We start from the raw sequence: 14,172 nt of genomic DNA, 5'->3' as shown, positions 1-14,172 counted from the left end.
GTGAAATTGCTCTGACTGCATGAAAGTCACACTCTCTGTTTGCATCACTGTATGAATCAATGGATGCATTATTTCATATTTTCCAGTCAAGGTCCTCCAAACAAGACACTGTTAGCCTATATAAGCAGGACCTGAAGCTATTGTTCTCCATGGAATAAAACCGACCCTGTGGTCATATCCATGTTTCAGGAAGCCACATTCTTTTTTCTAAATTTAAACACTACTAACATATCCTGTGAATACAAAAGATCCCCACAAAGTGACATAAAATTCGACTTAAAAACATTTGGAAAATGAGGACATGTGGAATTGTTCCACATTTAAAGAAGTTCAGTCTCTAATATAATATATTTTCAAAAAGAGACATTACATTTCTAGATCTTTTATTTGTTTTGGCGCACATTTTTCTGGTTGAATACACGTAAATGATGTGACCTAATGTTGGCATTTCAACTGCAGTGACATCCCTGTAGTAGTGTGTCATACCAGAAAACCTGGAAACACTAAGGTTGGACTTTTCCTTTTGACATTCAAAATTCAGTCAGGAAGAATCATCTTAACTTCTTCTCTATCACGGTCATGAACACACTGCTCTCTTCCCATATGACATGTGTGTAACACAACCCACAGATGGATGCCATGAGGTTTTACTCACTCAGTGGATGTGAATGTAACTCTGGGGAACGTAGGGCATTGCTAAAGTTGAAGTGCCCTTTAAGTAACGCTATCTTGAAATCATCCCTATTCTTACCTCTCTGTGATGTGAATACACTCTGCGCACCGTGAGCACTAATCACAGCGGAGCAGGTTTGCAGGCCACCAGATTAACGCTAACTACCTCCTGTAGCCAACTCTGCTTCTCAGCCTCAACCTCCAGATTCACTTTTTTTTTTCAGGCTCATTTTTCTCGCTGAGCTGAAAATGGGATGCCAAGAGCAATCCTCCCTGGATTATTTAAACAGCTACTTCAAAGGGGAGCAATTATAATCCTACTTTATTGATATGGGAGGAAAAAAAACAAGTAAATGTCATAGTAACTAGAGAGAAGCTGCCACAGACATATTTGGACATGCAGAGTGTGAGCATGGGATAAGTGCTTTTAGATTTAAGGTTTAATTTCTTTATGTAGCATAACGGCAGGTTGAGTTGACTTAATCTTACTCTCTGTTCATACTAGAGACTTCACGTGCATAATATGCATACACACTGACATGATCTTGGTGGTACAGTATATTTAGGAATATATTTTACTGCACTATAGCGTAAAGAGACTATAGTGAACATAACTTCCTCAGTTCATTAGTGTCCTGAAGTTGCTGCAGTATCTCATGCAGCAGCATCTTAATCTCAGATGCTTATGCAAGATTTATTCCCCTCCCACATTTCTGCATGCATTGTGTTTTCACACACGCACAGTGCAGCACTGCATGCAGGAGAGAGTCTATGGTATTATGTGCTGTCAAGGGAGCCGTAGCCTACTGGAAGTGTTTATTCACAGATCACATACATGGCAGGCAAATAGAAAAGAAATGGCCTGACCTTTCCCTATGGAGTGCCCATAAATGTCACCAGTGTCACAATTACTCACACACACAAAATCACACGCAAGCACCCCAGCTGATGAGGCCAGTTAATGCTCACATGCACAGTAACTGTTGTTTAGTTTACAGTTTTGTATTTTCAACAAAATGAAACCATGCTGTGCTCTGATTTCTCCTGGTAGGAGTACTGAGCCTGATTAAAGCATGCATGTGTGTGTCTGTGTTAGTAGTTAGTAGTAAGTGGCAGTGAATTATGCCGCACGTGTCCCCGAGAACTCAGTGCAGATGGTTATTTTAGTCAGGCGAAGGCTGCAGGCAGCTCACTGTCATGTTGTGTAAATCTGGCTACGGGAAAATGGGTCCATCCCTGCAGGTTAATGATGAGATTACTGCACATTTGAGGAATGGTGAATGAGAACACTGGAGAAAAAAAAGAAGCTAAAGTTACGTAACATTCTGCAAAGTTGTTGTGATTTTACATACTGCAAACCCTTGTAATAAGTTTCTGCTCATTGCCATCAGTGCCGCGTGAATAACAGCATTTTGTGCCTCACTGACCTCAGTGGATTCAAAAATTTCTGACCTTTAAAATGTCTGAATCAGGACCAGATGCATTTGTCCACCGACCTTAATACATTTCTTCACTTGACTCCAATTATAAATCCATCATGCATAATTTTAGACTGTAAATACAGCTTTGCTTTTTTTTTTTCCTTTTTTACATTTTACATTTTGCACTTTTTTGGTATTTTACAGATTTCAAATGCAGGTACAACATGTGCTCCAGGGTTGTGACATGTTGGAGGTTGGACAGTGACATGTTGATAGTTGGTAACTCATTGCTTCCTGCCACAACAGGCCACCAGCATGTTTCTAATATCAGAACAAGTCAAGGACATGGCAGCAGGACGGCACAGCTCTTAAATCACCTCCACACACCTTTTCACACTGTCACATGTGTGAGGATCACGACACAAAGAGTTGGCGATTCTGTCCCTGCACTCATTCACACCACATACAGTATAATATCATACTTGTAATACTTGCAAATGTCTCTTCGCACATGCAGACAGATGCACGGCGGCGCTGAAAACAGAATGAGGGGTCTTAGTTTGAAACAGCAGCTGTGGAAATGTCTGGATTGGCTGAGGTGATGCAAACAGCGTGACTGTCTCCAGACACTCAGCAGATGTGCGTAAACACACACATATGCACACACAGCCATTCATCTAGACAGTGCGCCCAGCTAACGCCACGGTAGTTGCCATAAATGTTGTCGCAGAGTCCTTGAACCCTGAGCAACACAAGTGTGAGTCATGCGTAGCTATTTTGTTTTTCACAGCAGGCGGATGCACAAAGTGTGTTTATGTCCATCTCTCTTTCTGTATGTGTGTATTGAAATGACAGGGAGTGGAGGCTGCCTTTCAAATTAAAGACTCAGGTTCAAACCTCCTGCCAAAGTAATGCAAGAACATGTCCTGTACCTGAACCTGACCTTTGACCTGGCGCGACTCAAAACATTATGTATGCGCTGGGATCGGTAAAGTGATTTGTTAATTTAACACAAACATTTGGATAATGTGTATGCGTTCTAGCCTGACAAGCCAGACTATATCATTACAGTAAAATGTATAGTCTGGCAATGACCGGTAGACCTCGGCTCAATCCAGGGGGCGGGATGAAGGCTGTCTTTCAAACTGCCTCTGCACGCGATAGGGTAGCGCTACGACCAATCAGAGCAAAGAGCAGGATGACGTTAGCCTGACAAGCCAATTAAAATGTATGTCGTCATCGCGTTAAGCCCGCCCAACGACTCTCTAAACAGATAGAGCGCTGTGATTGGTGAACACAATCGGTGTTCGAGACTCAAAAAGTTCCTATGACTTGTTTCTAGACCCACCTACGGAGCAAATATATTTGCTGCCGCTAGGGTGCGTCTAGATTTCTAGGCTATATGCGTTCATCATTACCAGAATGTTTAGCACATATAAGGGATTTCTGCCTGATAAGTCTGAAAGGAAAGTGTTAAAGGGGAACTATATGCAAATCCGGTCGCTTATCCACTGTTTTGCTAACCCTCCTCCTGGCCATGTGCATTTGTTTTCTATATCATATACGTATTACAATGTGTATATTTGTGTGGTCTTATCTGTCATAAACAAGAGATTACGGGTGACGGGCATGTTTTTGTCGTGGTGCTGCAGAGACGAGAGCTGGGACACCGGGTTGGTAGCACTGATCTTGTAAGGTGTTCGGCCAAGAGGCACTAGGTGGAAGGTAGAGAGCCTCCATTCTCCCTCATAACAAGTTACAAGTCATTTATTTAACCATCACAATTGGTAAAAATTCTGCATAGTTCCTCTTTAAAGTAAGTCGTAGTAGCCTATGGTATCTTCAAAAGAAGCACTTTGACACCCACAAATGTATTGTTCAGATCTATGTTGGGTCAAAGTGTAAAAAACATGGTTGCTATAATCATTCAAATGTTAATCCATCTGATAACTGTTGAGACATTTCACTCAAAAACGCAAATTAACTTGACTTAACTTGAGAAAAAGTGAAGGGAAGTGAAGCGGTCATCATCTGCTTGGAAACCAGAAATATCTGCAAAATTTGTCAAACCTTCTTGTAGATGTTGAGATATTTCCATCTGGACCAAAGCAATGGACCAAAACTGGCAGCACACTGGCTCACATGGCTTTAAAGCTCATGTCAGGCCCTGAGACTTGTAGGTTATTAGATACATGGATTATTCATGAGACAATGAAACAGTCAGGGGTCGGTGGACGGCTGGAGGCGACAAAGCCATTCAGGAGCATCCTCGAAGACTGCAATGTGCATTTGAAAGTGAAGGAAAAGCACACAAGCCCGAATTTATGAATGTGGATCATTTTGTTGCATAATAAAATAAAACTGATTTTGTTCTTTGTGAATCTTTAAAGTTCAAAACTGCACTAGATGAGAGTTTCAGGATGGTTTGGAGCAAAAATAAAGTGGACTGAGAGTTAAGAGGCACAAGTGAGAGGTAGAGAAAAGGCCAGAAGAGCGAGGGATGACAGAAGAGGAGAGGAAAGTGAGTACACTACACTAATGTGGGGAGACAGGACCAGTCTGGGGAGCATCTGTTTTTAGAGTCTCTAAACTCTGCTCTCCATCCATCCTTTTCCTCCTGACCCTTTTTGTTTTTTTTATCCATTTTTTTCTTTCTTTCGCATTTTTACGATGGCATCTCTCAGAGTCCCTCTTTTATTTTGTATTTGTGTCCACGCTGTGTTTTCCCATAAAGAAAAACAAAGATCAGGAGCTTCTCTCCCTCAGGACATGGATAAGGGCGAGAGGAGACAGCGAGGTTGCAGTTCTTTCTCGACAGCCCAGGGTCAGTCAGGGCTGCTCTATTTAATGGCAAAAGGCTATAAAAATATTGAAGTGTTATTACAATGGGGGGGCTGAGAAATAATTCAAAGCATGTGTGTGTGGACCATTATTACATAAGAGATTAGCATTTGCAAAGGAAGAAGCGGGGCGGGTCTGAATGCAGAAACAAGGATTGGAAAGGAATGAGGGGAGGTTTTAGTCTCCTCGTTTATTTCTCATTGCCATTCAAGTGGGAGGAAATCTGGAGATGATTTGAGGTCAATCAACTTCAATCACACAACAGTGGTTCATGAATTTAGGAATTATTTAATAGCTGCTGGAATTCAGCCACTTGAACTCTGCTCTGTGTAAAAATGAAGGAGTTCTCGCCAAGTCATGCATACGTCCTCCAATTTTCGGTGAACAACAGCAGAGTTTCTGGTGGGACGCGCTTGTCATGCTCCTCCCACGTCCTCCACTGAACCCCACAGCTATTTTGTTCTGTTTGCCCTGGACTTGAAGGCTCCAAGTGGCCTCTCTGGACGACTACATCATTTCATCTTCATAGTACTTCACATGAGGCGGCCTGGGAGAGTGTAAAAAGAACATATTCATGTAGTTACTGAGGCCCCAGGGTCGACCCTGGGTTCATTTAACTGCAACACCAGAGAAACTTACATCAGCCGCGATCAGGAAGGAAAGAGAGAGGAGAGCTCAGGAAGGAAAGAGAAGAAAAAGTCTCAGTCCAGTGCTGCACTAATATCAACCCAAGAGACTGTTTGACCTTCACTTTCAGAGCAAAAAAAAAAAAAAAGAAACATAGTAAAAACACAAGCAGCAGCAACAACCGGGGCCATTTTTCAGAAAAGTAACTCACAGCCACTCGCTCTGCTCAGTCACACATTTCTCCTCAATCCCTCCTCTAACGTTTAATGTGAGCCGCGCTAATGCAGGACCATCCCCACAGATCCCTGCTGTGATTAAGGTTGATAGCTTTTCTGCTTCCTCATAAAAATAGATGGATCTCCAGCGAAGTATGATGGTTGTTCCCATTAGCCACTTCACTAACTGCATCATTGGTTATTCGACCAGGTATTGATGATATTGCAACTGCTGCAATGCAGATCTCACAGGAACATGCATCACTGAGCCTGAAATGAAGGTAACAAGTGGATTCACAAGCACATGCGCACGCACGCACACACACACACACACACACACACACACACACACACACACACACACACACACACACACACACACACACACAGAGTCATTAATTGTTCCCTGCTGACTGGACACCTGGTACTGTTTCTATTAATCAATCACTAGAGCAGTGATACCCACACAGGTCTCTTTATTATTCTGTGCTGCAGTTTGGGGTGTGTGTGTGTATGTGTGTGTGCGTATCATTTCCTACTGGTGCTATGCTGTCGTTTTGCATGTGTGTGTGTGTGTGTGTGTGTGTGTGTGTGTGTGTGTGTGTGTCTGAACTGGGTCAAACCCCTCTGTTGCCTCTCAGATAGTCTACTGGGAGATAAACACGGAGCGATGAGCTTTAATCCAGGATTGGAGCTGGATCTCCTAACTCAATTAAACATCTCTGTCTTGCAGGACACACACACACACACACACACACACACACACACACACACACACACACACGTTAATTACATCTAACTAGGAACTCAAACTGACCCAACTAAACTAACAGTGCCCTATCTCAACCCTTCACATTTGGTTACACACATTCATGCACCATGTCACACACACAAACAGTGAGGGTATTAAAACTGATATCTCCATGTCATCTGTGCCCTACTCTGTTGTCTGTGTGTGATGTAACACCACTCTGCCACAGATTGTGTCTTTGGGTCTAATACTGTGTCCTCAACACTAATGTCACTTTGTAATAAAGTAAGCACAGCAGTGTTGTACATGGACCAGACTCTTTGAGATTATTCAGTTATTTCTTTTCTTTTCTTTTTTTATTCATCAAAACCCAGCTCAGCCTGAGGTTTACCTACTTGCTCGTTCTGGAGCTCTTGTCTCTCGTAAGGGGTTTTCATTAGCAGACTGCGTTTCACTCTCTGAATCTATGTGGCCTGAATTCCCCTTTTTGAAATATCTGCCAGTCTCTTCCCAGCGGTCTCAGTGAAAAATCAGACAGTAAAATTCAACACATGAACCTGCCTACATTCACGGTTTGCTGCAAAACACGATAAAGTTACTATTATCACCAGGCAATCCAGGACAGATACTCATAGTTTCAGCTGATTATTGTACACCAGCTAGAACAATGATTACCTTTACTCAAATACATGATCGATCATGCTATTTTTGTACTTTTACTTTCAGCAGCAAGTAAATGCAGGATGCTCTCTTGTATGACTGTTAGGTCTTGTTTTATTTTGAAGTTACTGTCTTGTCTTCCTGTTCTCTCTCTCTCATGTGATTACCTACAGTAACATGTCTCACCTGGGTTGATTTCCCACCTGTGCCTTGTTTCTCCTTATTTAACCTCAGTCTTTTCCCATTGTCTTTGTCGGATCGTCTGTGTTGTTGCCTATGTTGTCCATGTCCTGTATTCCCATGTTCCCATTATTGTGTTTTTCTCTGTGGATTCCTTTGATTACTTTTGTTCTTTTATAAAACCACCATTTTGCCTGCAAGTCCGAGGACCAGTCCTCTGCTAACATGACAATGTCATGTTGTCATGACATATCATGTTATGTTATGTTATGTTATGTTATGTTATGTTATGTTATGTTATGTTATGTTATGTTATGTTATGTTATGTTATGTTATGTTATGATATGTTATGTTATGTTATATGTTATGTTATGACATATCATGACATGTCATATCATGTCATGTTATGCTCATGTTATCTTATGTCATGTCATGTTATGTCATGACATATCACATATTACTAATGTACTATTAAGTGCTGAATGAGGTTACCACAAGAGAGATTTTGAAACAAAAATAAACACACACTGATTGAATGTGAGTGTGACAGAAGATGGCTGTCAGACCGGTGTCTCCTCCACTCACCATCACTGTTATTCAGAAACGTCAGGAGAAAAGATTATTCAGGAGAAATAATTTGACAGCGTATTGACACCAGCAACATGTGCCTCCAATGAATGGTGGGACAAAATGATGGAGAGAGTTGAGAATTGGTGCCAGTCAGCAGAAATAACACACACACATGCCTGCGCCCACACATACACACACACATAATATCTGACTCCTTCATTCACCCTAAACAAGAATGACACTGAAACACAGACAAGTGTTCCCGTCGCTGGAGCCTGAAATTGCCTTTCCTTCCTGCTGTTGATTGTGTTTCACACTCAGTGAAACAAGAGCTGGGACCCCATGACAGATTCAATGTGCGTGTGTATGTATGTGTGTGTGTGTGTGTGTGTGTGTGTGTGTGTGTGTGTATCAAGTCTTACTCATTTACGCTCACACCAGTTTGAAAGCGTTTGATATTGGGCTTGGAAGATTGAATTTATGTATGGGTGGTGTACGCACCATTCAACATTGGAGCTTTCCAGTCAGTTAACCAGCCACCTGCTTCACTTCTCCAGTTAGGGAGGTGGAGTCTCGAGGCTGAACTACGCTGCAAATAAGGTTAAACTTAATGGCAAATTAATTTATCTGCAACACTATGTCCTTACTAACAATCACTTCCTCTCTCATTAGAGGAGTTTTACTTCTATCGCCCTCCTTCTGTACTGATTGCTCCTTCACAGCCAACACACACTTAAAGAAGATTAATGGATTAAAAGTTAAATCTATGAGCAATAAAACAAAGTCCAGCATGACTTGGTGTTACCAGTTGCTCAGATGTAAACCAGTGCTTTTGTCTAAATATCACTGTCTGTAACAGGGCGGTGTTTACCTCAGTTGGTACAGCACCCGCCCCATGTGTTGAGGCTATAGTCCTCGCTGCAGGCGGCCCCGGTTCGAGTCCCGCGTCGGACGGCCCTATCCTGCATGTCATTCCCCCCATCTCTGCCTCCCATTTCCTGTCACACTCTCAACTGTCCTATCGAATAAAGGCATGAAAAGCCAAAAAATATACTTTAAATATCACTGTAACAGATGTTGCTGAGTCAGTTTAGTGGCTTTTCCCGACTTGTGCTTTTCACTGCATGCAAATGTGATATTTAAAGCTTATTCTGCTGATAACACTTATGTGCTGTTTATGCAGTACATTCCTGAGCAATAAACTCTTACTGTTGTTGATTATTTTTCATTTTTCATTAGGAAATTCTCTCTTTGTTTAGATAAAAAATGTTGGATTTGCTTCTTCCACCCCTTGCGTCACTGAGTTGTGTTGTTTTGCTATTCAATACTGCCCTGCAATTGTCACTTGTTGCTGCACCGGCTGCAAAACAACATGTCTCATTTTTGGTGCTTTCCTTATTTATTCTTAAACTCTGAGCTCTGATTGTGTGTGAAATCTTTTCCAAATACAAGACTGAGTTCCCTCATAGTGACAATGGTTGATGTAATGTTTAATTTCTTGTATTCCCTGAGGGGCATTTTCTATTCGGGCAGGAAGGTCAGAGGTTTCGGTTCTGCTATGGAACGGCGCCTCTGGAGCTGGCAGGAGCTCAGCGCCACTGTTGTTCACTGACACATTCATCAGACTGGACACTTGCTGACATGAAGGATGGATGCCAGGTTTTGTGGGTCAAGGGCGGTCTTTCACTCACCATTGCCAACCTGCAGCCTAGTTCTATTTTGCCAGATGGGGTTTGTGTTTGCCTTATAGGGAACGGTCACACAATCCAAGGAAATCATCTCAGGCTTATCTGCCATAATCTGAATGAATCTCATGAAGGAAAAATAAATCTTTAGCTGTGCCATTCAGGTTGAAACAAAGTCTTTTTCCTCACTTACTGAGAACGTATGACCCACGTCTGTGCCACAGTCCAGCCTTATTTCAAACATATAGAGAGAGGTAATCCTGCTCCTGCAGCCCAGATGTCATCCAGCAGGCAGGCAGGGAAAGCTTTAGTCAAGTAGGAAAACTCACAGTTAATAGTAATACACATCCAGGACACACAATTAGATCACATACATCTCAGATTGTTTTGTCTCCTTCAGATTATCTCCCCAGATGTCTGACCTCAGACTTTGCAGTGTGTTCATGACGACATAGAAAAAACTATTTAAAATGAATAAATGTGCTGGATTCAAAGGAAACTTACTATTTATAGACTCATTTTTACAACATTCGATCTTATAATCTAGTATATTTGCTATTGATTTGACAGTTCATAGTGGGTGAATGATGCTATGAGGATTTTCCATAAACAGACTGGCTGTGACCTCCAGTGGTGCACAGCAGAAGTGCATTTGAGGTTATTGCAAATAAAGAAATCACTAGGTGGCGCCACTGGTGTGATAATAAGGCGTCAGGGAGCGAGATCAGTGTCCAAAGGGTAAAACAGTTCAAAGCCATATAGAAAACACACACATACTTAAACACCCACACACATACACACAGAGAGAAAAACACTAATTACTGAGTAACACACAATGAACATACAAGCGCAGCATGGAGCAAAACTCCCATAGGGCCCGGTTTAAAATGAGTGCTCTCTTCTGTTTGTCTAGTTTGAAACATCAAAGGCAAACAAGATATGTGCGCCAAGCTGGAGGATGTTTACACACTATCAATATTTCCAAAGTCCAAAAGTCAAAGATCAGACACTTTGTCCCTGACACAGCAGGCAGGATATTTGTCTCAGTGGCCGTTGGTCTGTGAATCCTCTTTACATCTGCATACAGCAGATTTGTCAGGATTAGTTTAATTGTTAGATATGATGAGAAGGGAGAGGAAGAACATGAAAGAAGAAGCTAGTATCAGTGTTAGTACTCAGTTTCAAGTGAAACTGCAGTGAGCTGCAATCAAAACATCCATCTGCAGTGAAATCTCTGAAACATTTGCGAAACTCGGATGCTGTGATGAGTAAGTGTGTGTGTGTGGGTGTCTCACTGAGAATGTAGTCGTCAAGCTGATCGTCCAGGTGACTAGGACACGGCTACCTGGGTGTGTCTCTGCGTCCTCCCCAGTGGCCACAGCTCTGATTTCCTTCTCCTGTTACTTCCTCCTGCGTAAACACAAAGCCACAGGGCACTCTTTTGTTTTGAGAAATCTCCTTTTGCATTGATTCTGTTGGCTGCTGGAAATAACAGACAGAAAACATTCTCAATTTACCACTTATTGTCTTATCTCACATTTGAATTTGAGCAATAAAGCTGTGTAAATGCAAGATTGTTGATTTTAAACTCTTGTAATCAACCCAGTTCATTCACAAGGGTTCCTGGAACAAATCTCATAGTATTGCACAGGTTTACCTGGTTTATCTGCATCCTGTCTGACTTTGACAGGCATGTGTCTTGTCTCCGGAAACAGTGACAGACAGACAGTGAGCTGGTCGGGCCGTGTGGAGGAGGCAGATAAAGGTTTGATTGATATGGAAGTGTTGGGTGTGTGACAGCAGAGGCGCGTGGCTTTTCTGGTGTCAAACCGGTCCGGGAGGAGGCAAAATGCTGCTTGTTTGTATGAACCAGCAACAGTATCTGTTTGTTTTGGGGGAAAGAAAAGTGCAGTGTGACACACTTTGCTTTGTCAGTTTAACAGACAGGCTTTCCATAGTAGTGACAAGCTCTGCACACAGAAATGACACTGTACTCAGTGTTTTCATTAAATCTACACATGGAACGGATGCACACTTTTGGTTTTGTTTATCCATTTTATTTGGATGTGAGACCACAGTGAAGGACTTAAAGACGACACTGTCGCCTCGTCCCAGCTGCTAAGCTGTACTGTACTTCACCATAGGCTCCAGATCCTCTTAATTCATCCGGACTGTCAGACAACCTAATACCACATCCAGTCTGTCCGTGTGATATTTTCAAAGCAGCAAAGATTCAGGCATCAAATGGAGATTGGTGGGATGTCGGCTGGAGGTTTGATGGGCACGTGTGGGGAAAGAGTCGGTTAGAAGTTAACCTTTGGACATGAAACATGAGACGTCAAGCAGTGAGTGTATTTGGCAGTTTTGCACAATAATGGATAGATAATCACCAGGAAGCTGTTTGCCTGTTCTCCAGGTTTAATGCTTTTGTCCCCTGATACATATGACATTTGCCGTGACTGTGATTTAATCAGGTCACACTCACTTGGTTATAGGTTAGGGTTAGTTCCTTATCAAATCTTCTCGGACAAACATGAAAACACTGCTGCTGATGTGTAATGGAGAATGAAGAACAACAGAGAAACCAGGCAAAGAAGAGGAGTGGGAACTATCAGCCACACCGATATGATTCCTACACCTCCCAACACTTTCTACTCCGTCTCACTGAAGGTTACCTTGATATATGATTAATGTCTGGAAGCTAAAATCTTTTTTTTTTCCATCCTCGTCTGTCAGGGCCCTTTCATCTATCTCTCCTGGGATGGTATTTATCAAATATCTACAGCCTGGATTCATAAGAAAGAAAGAAAAGTGCATTGAAATCCTTTTTCCCCTCAAAGATCTAAATCTAATCCAGAAATAGAGCAGATGTTTTAATCCTGGATTAAGTTACTTGACAGGAAATGTCTATTAGATGGAGCGCTACACAAAGAGCAACAAGACAGCTTTGAGTTCATTAATGATTAGAGACATTAGAGTTAGAGCCCTGTACTTTTAGCCAATGAAGCAGAATTACTTTTTTAATTAACTTGCCTCTCCATTTGAGCGTATTATTTCATATAGTCAGTTTATTATTTATTTGAGAGTTGAAGTATTTAAAAAAAGACTATGTTTGATTATATTTAATCATATATTCTGCTTTAGGATGACATTTCAGAATACACCTAAAATGCACTATATCCTTTACAGGTGAACTTAATTTGACCTTCTCAAAATTTTTGAATGTACGTATATGTCCAACTGTTCAGTGTTTCAGTAGTTATAACATAACATGCTGTTCTCTAAGGAGGTGTCTGATCCCTTAATCCACCACTAAATGTTCTGGTTCAATGACAGTTTGTATTTATACAGTCCTCTTCATCGTGCTGTTCACAAGTTCACATCACAAGACCAAGATGACACAAACAAGTTGCCACTGGGCTCAGAGTGTCACAGAGAGTCATCGGCAGGTTGCAACAGAGACACAGAGAGACTGGAAGAGTCATAGAAAGACAGAGAAGAGGACGTCCTCTGGTCACATGACAAATGGATTTAGACACTGGCCTTTTCTTTTTGTGCAGTATACCCACCACTGTTGTTATCTTTTGTTTCAATACATTGTTTGAGATGAAGAAATTACCATCCTATACTTCTACTTAAATGACCTACTGTACTTCCATGATATAATATCACTGTAGCATGAACTTTTTACATTTTCCATAAATTTCTACGGTGGCCGTGAGGGGGTTGCCAACACAACACATTAAGGAAAGCGCACTGCAAACTCCACAACACAACACAACACAACACATTAAGAAAAACGCGCTGCAAACTCCACTACAGTCAAAAATCCCTAACTTTTTATGAGTTGTGTATGTATAATGAAAATTGAGTTGGGGTAAACTAAAAGGATTAAACCAAATGAGCTTTGGGAATGTTTTGCTGAAAACTGAACCTCCCAGGCTGAGTGTTATCTCACCTCCTTCACTCTTATCTCAACTCCACATCTAATCTTCACTAGCTACAACCTACATAATGTTATTGGTACAGTTTGATGGAAACAGGCCTGTTATCTCAGATGGTAATCTCCGCAGAGAGTTTCATCAATTCACAGAAAAGATTTAACAAACCCTGCACGACAAAGCCACTCTACACAACCGTTTGGCTTGTGTTGCATTTGTCTGTTCATTTTTTTTTTTTATCTTGGTCAATAAAGTCCTTCTTATTCTCCCTGTTTTCAGAAGCCTGATGAGGTGAAATTATCCATGAATTCACAAAACAACAGGACGGACTGCTGCTGTCCTATTTTAGCATATCAGTAATTTGTAATAAGAACTACCCTCGAAGTACAGCTGATGGGGAAAATAGGCACAGCAGCATTTATTTTATTATTTTATCCACACATTTACGTGAGTGAAATGAAAATATTCTAATCTGCCACTCATGAGGTAGAACAAGCTCTTCCTGCTGACCCTGATTAAACAGAGGCAGCCTTACGTAAATAACACACAACCCGTGACACTTTGTTAATCACCTGTCAAGGTGTACGCACTGCAGGTATCTGGCACTAT

General features: G+C 41.6%; 1 long non-coding RNA gene across 2 annotated transcripts; it reads right to left on the bottom strand.

Moving 5' to 3' along the window:
• Positions 1-5,099: 5,099 nt before the first annotated feature.
• Positions 5,100-11,581, bottom strand: LOC146973456 (uncharacterized). 2 transcript variants are annotated; one of them, XR_015037759.1, is made up of 4 exons: positions 11,280-11,581; positions 10,918-11,032; positions 9,816-9,927; positions 5,100-5,481 (listed from the first exon to the last, which is right to left on the bottom strand). It is a non-coding gene; the product is annotated as an uncharacterized LOC146973456 (long non-coding RNA). The 2 variants fall into 2 exon arrangements; XR_015037758.1 differs by lacking the exon at positions 9,816-9,927.
• Between the last annotated feature and the right edge of the window lie 2,591 nt (positions 11,582-14,172).

The sequence above is a fragment of the Trachurus japonicus genome, chromosome 15 (genome assembly GCF_045865225.1).
Source record: "Trachurus japonicus isolate A0001 chromosome 15, Traja_1.0".
Lineage (NCBI taxonomy): Eukaryota > Metazoa > Chordata > Actinopteri > Carangiformes > Carangidae > Trachurus > Trachurus japonicus.
Note: the sequence above shows the minus strand (reverse complement) of the source record. Positions and strands in the feature narration are given on the sequence as shown.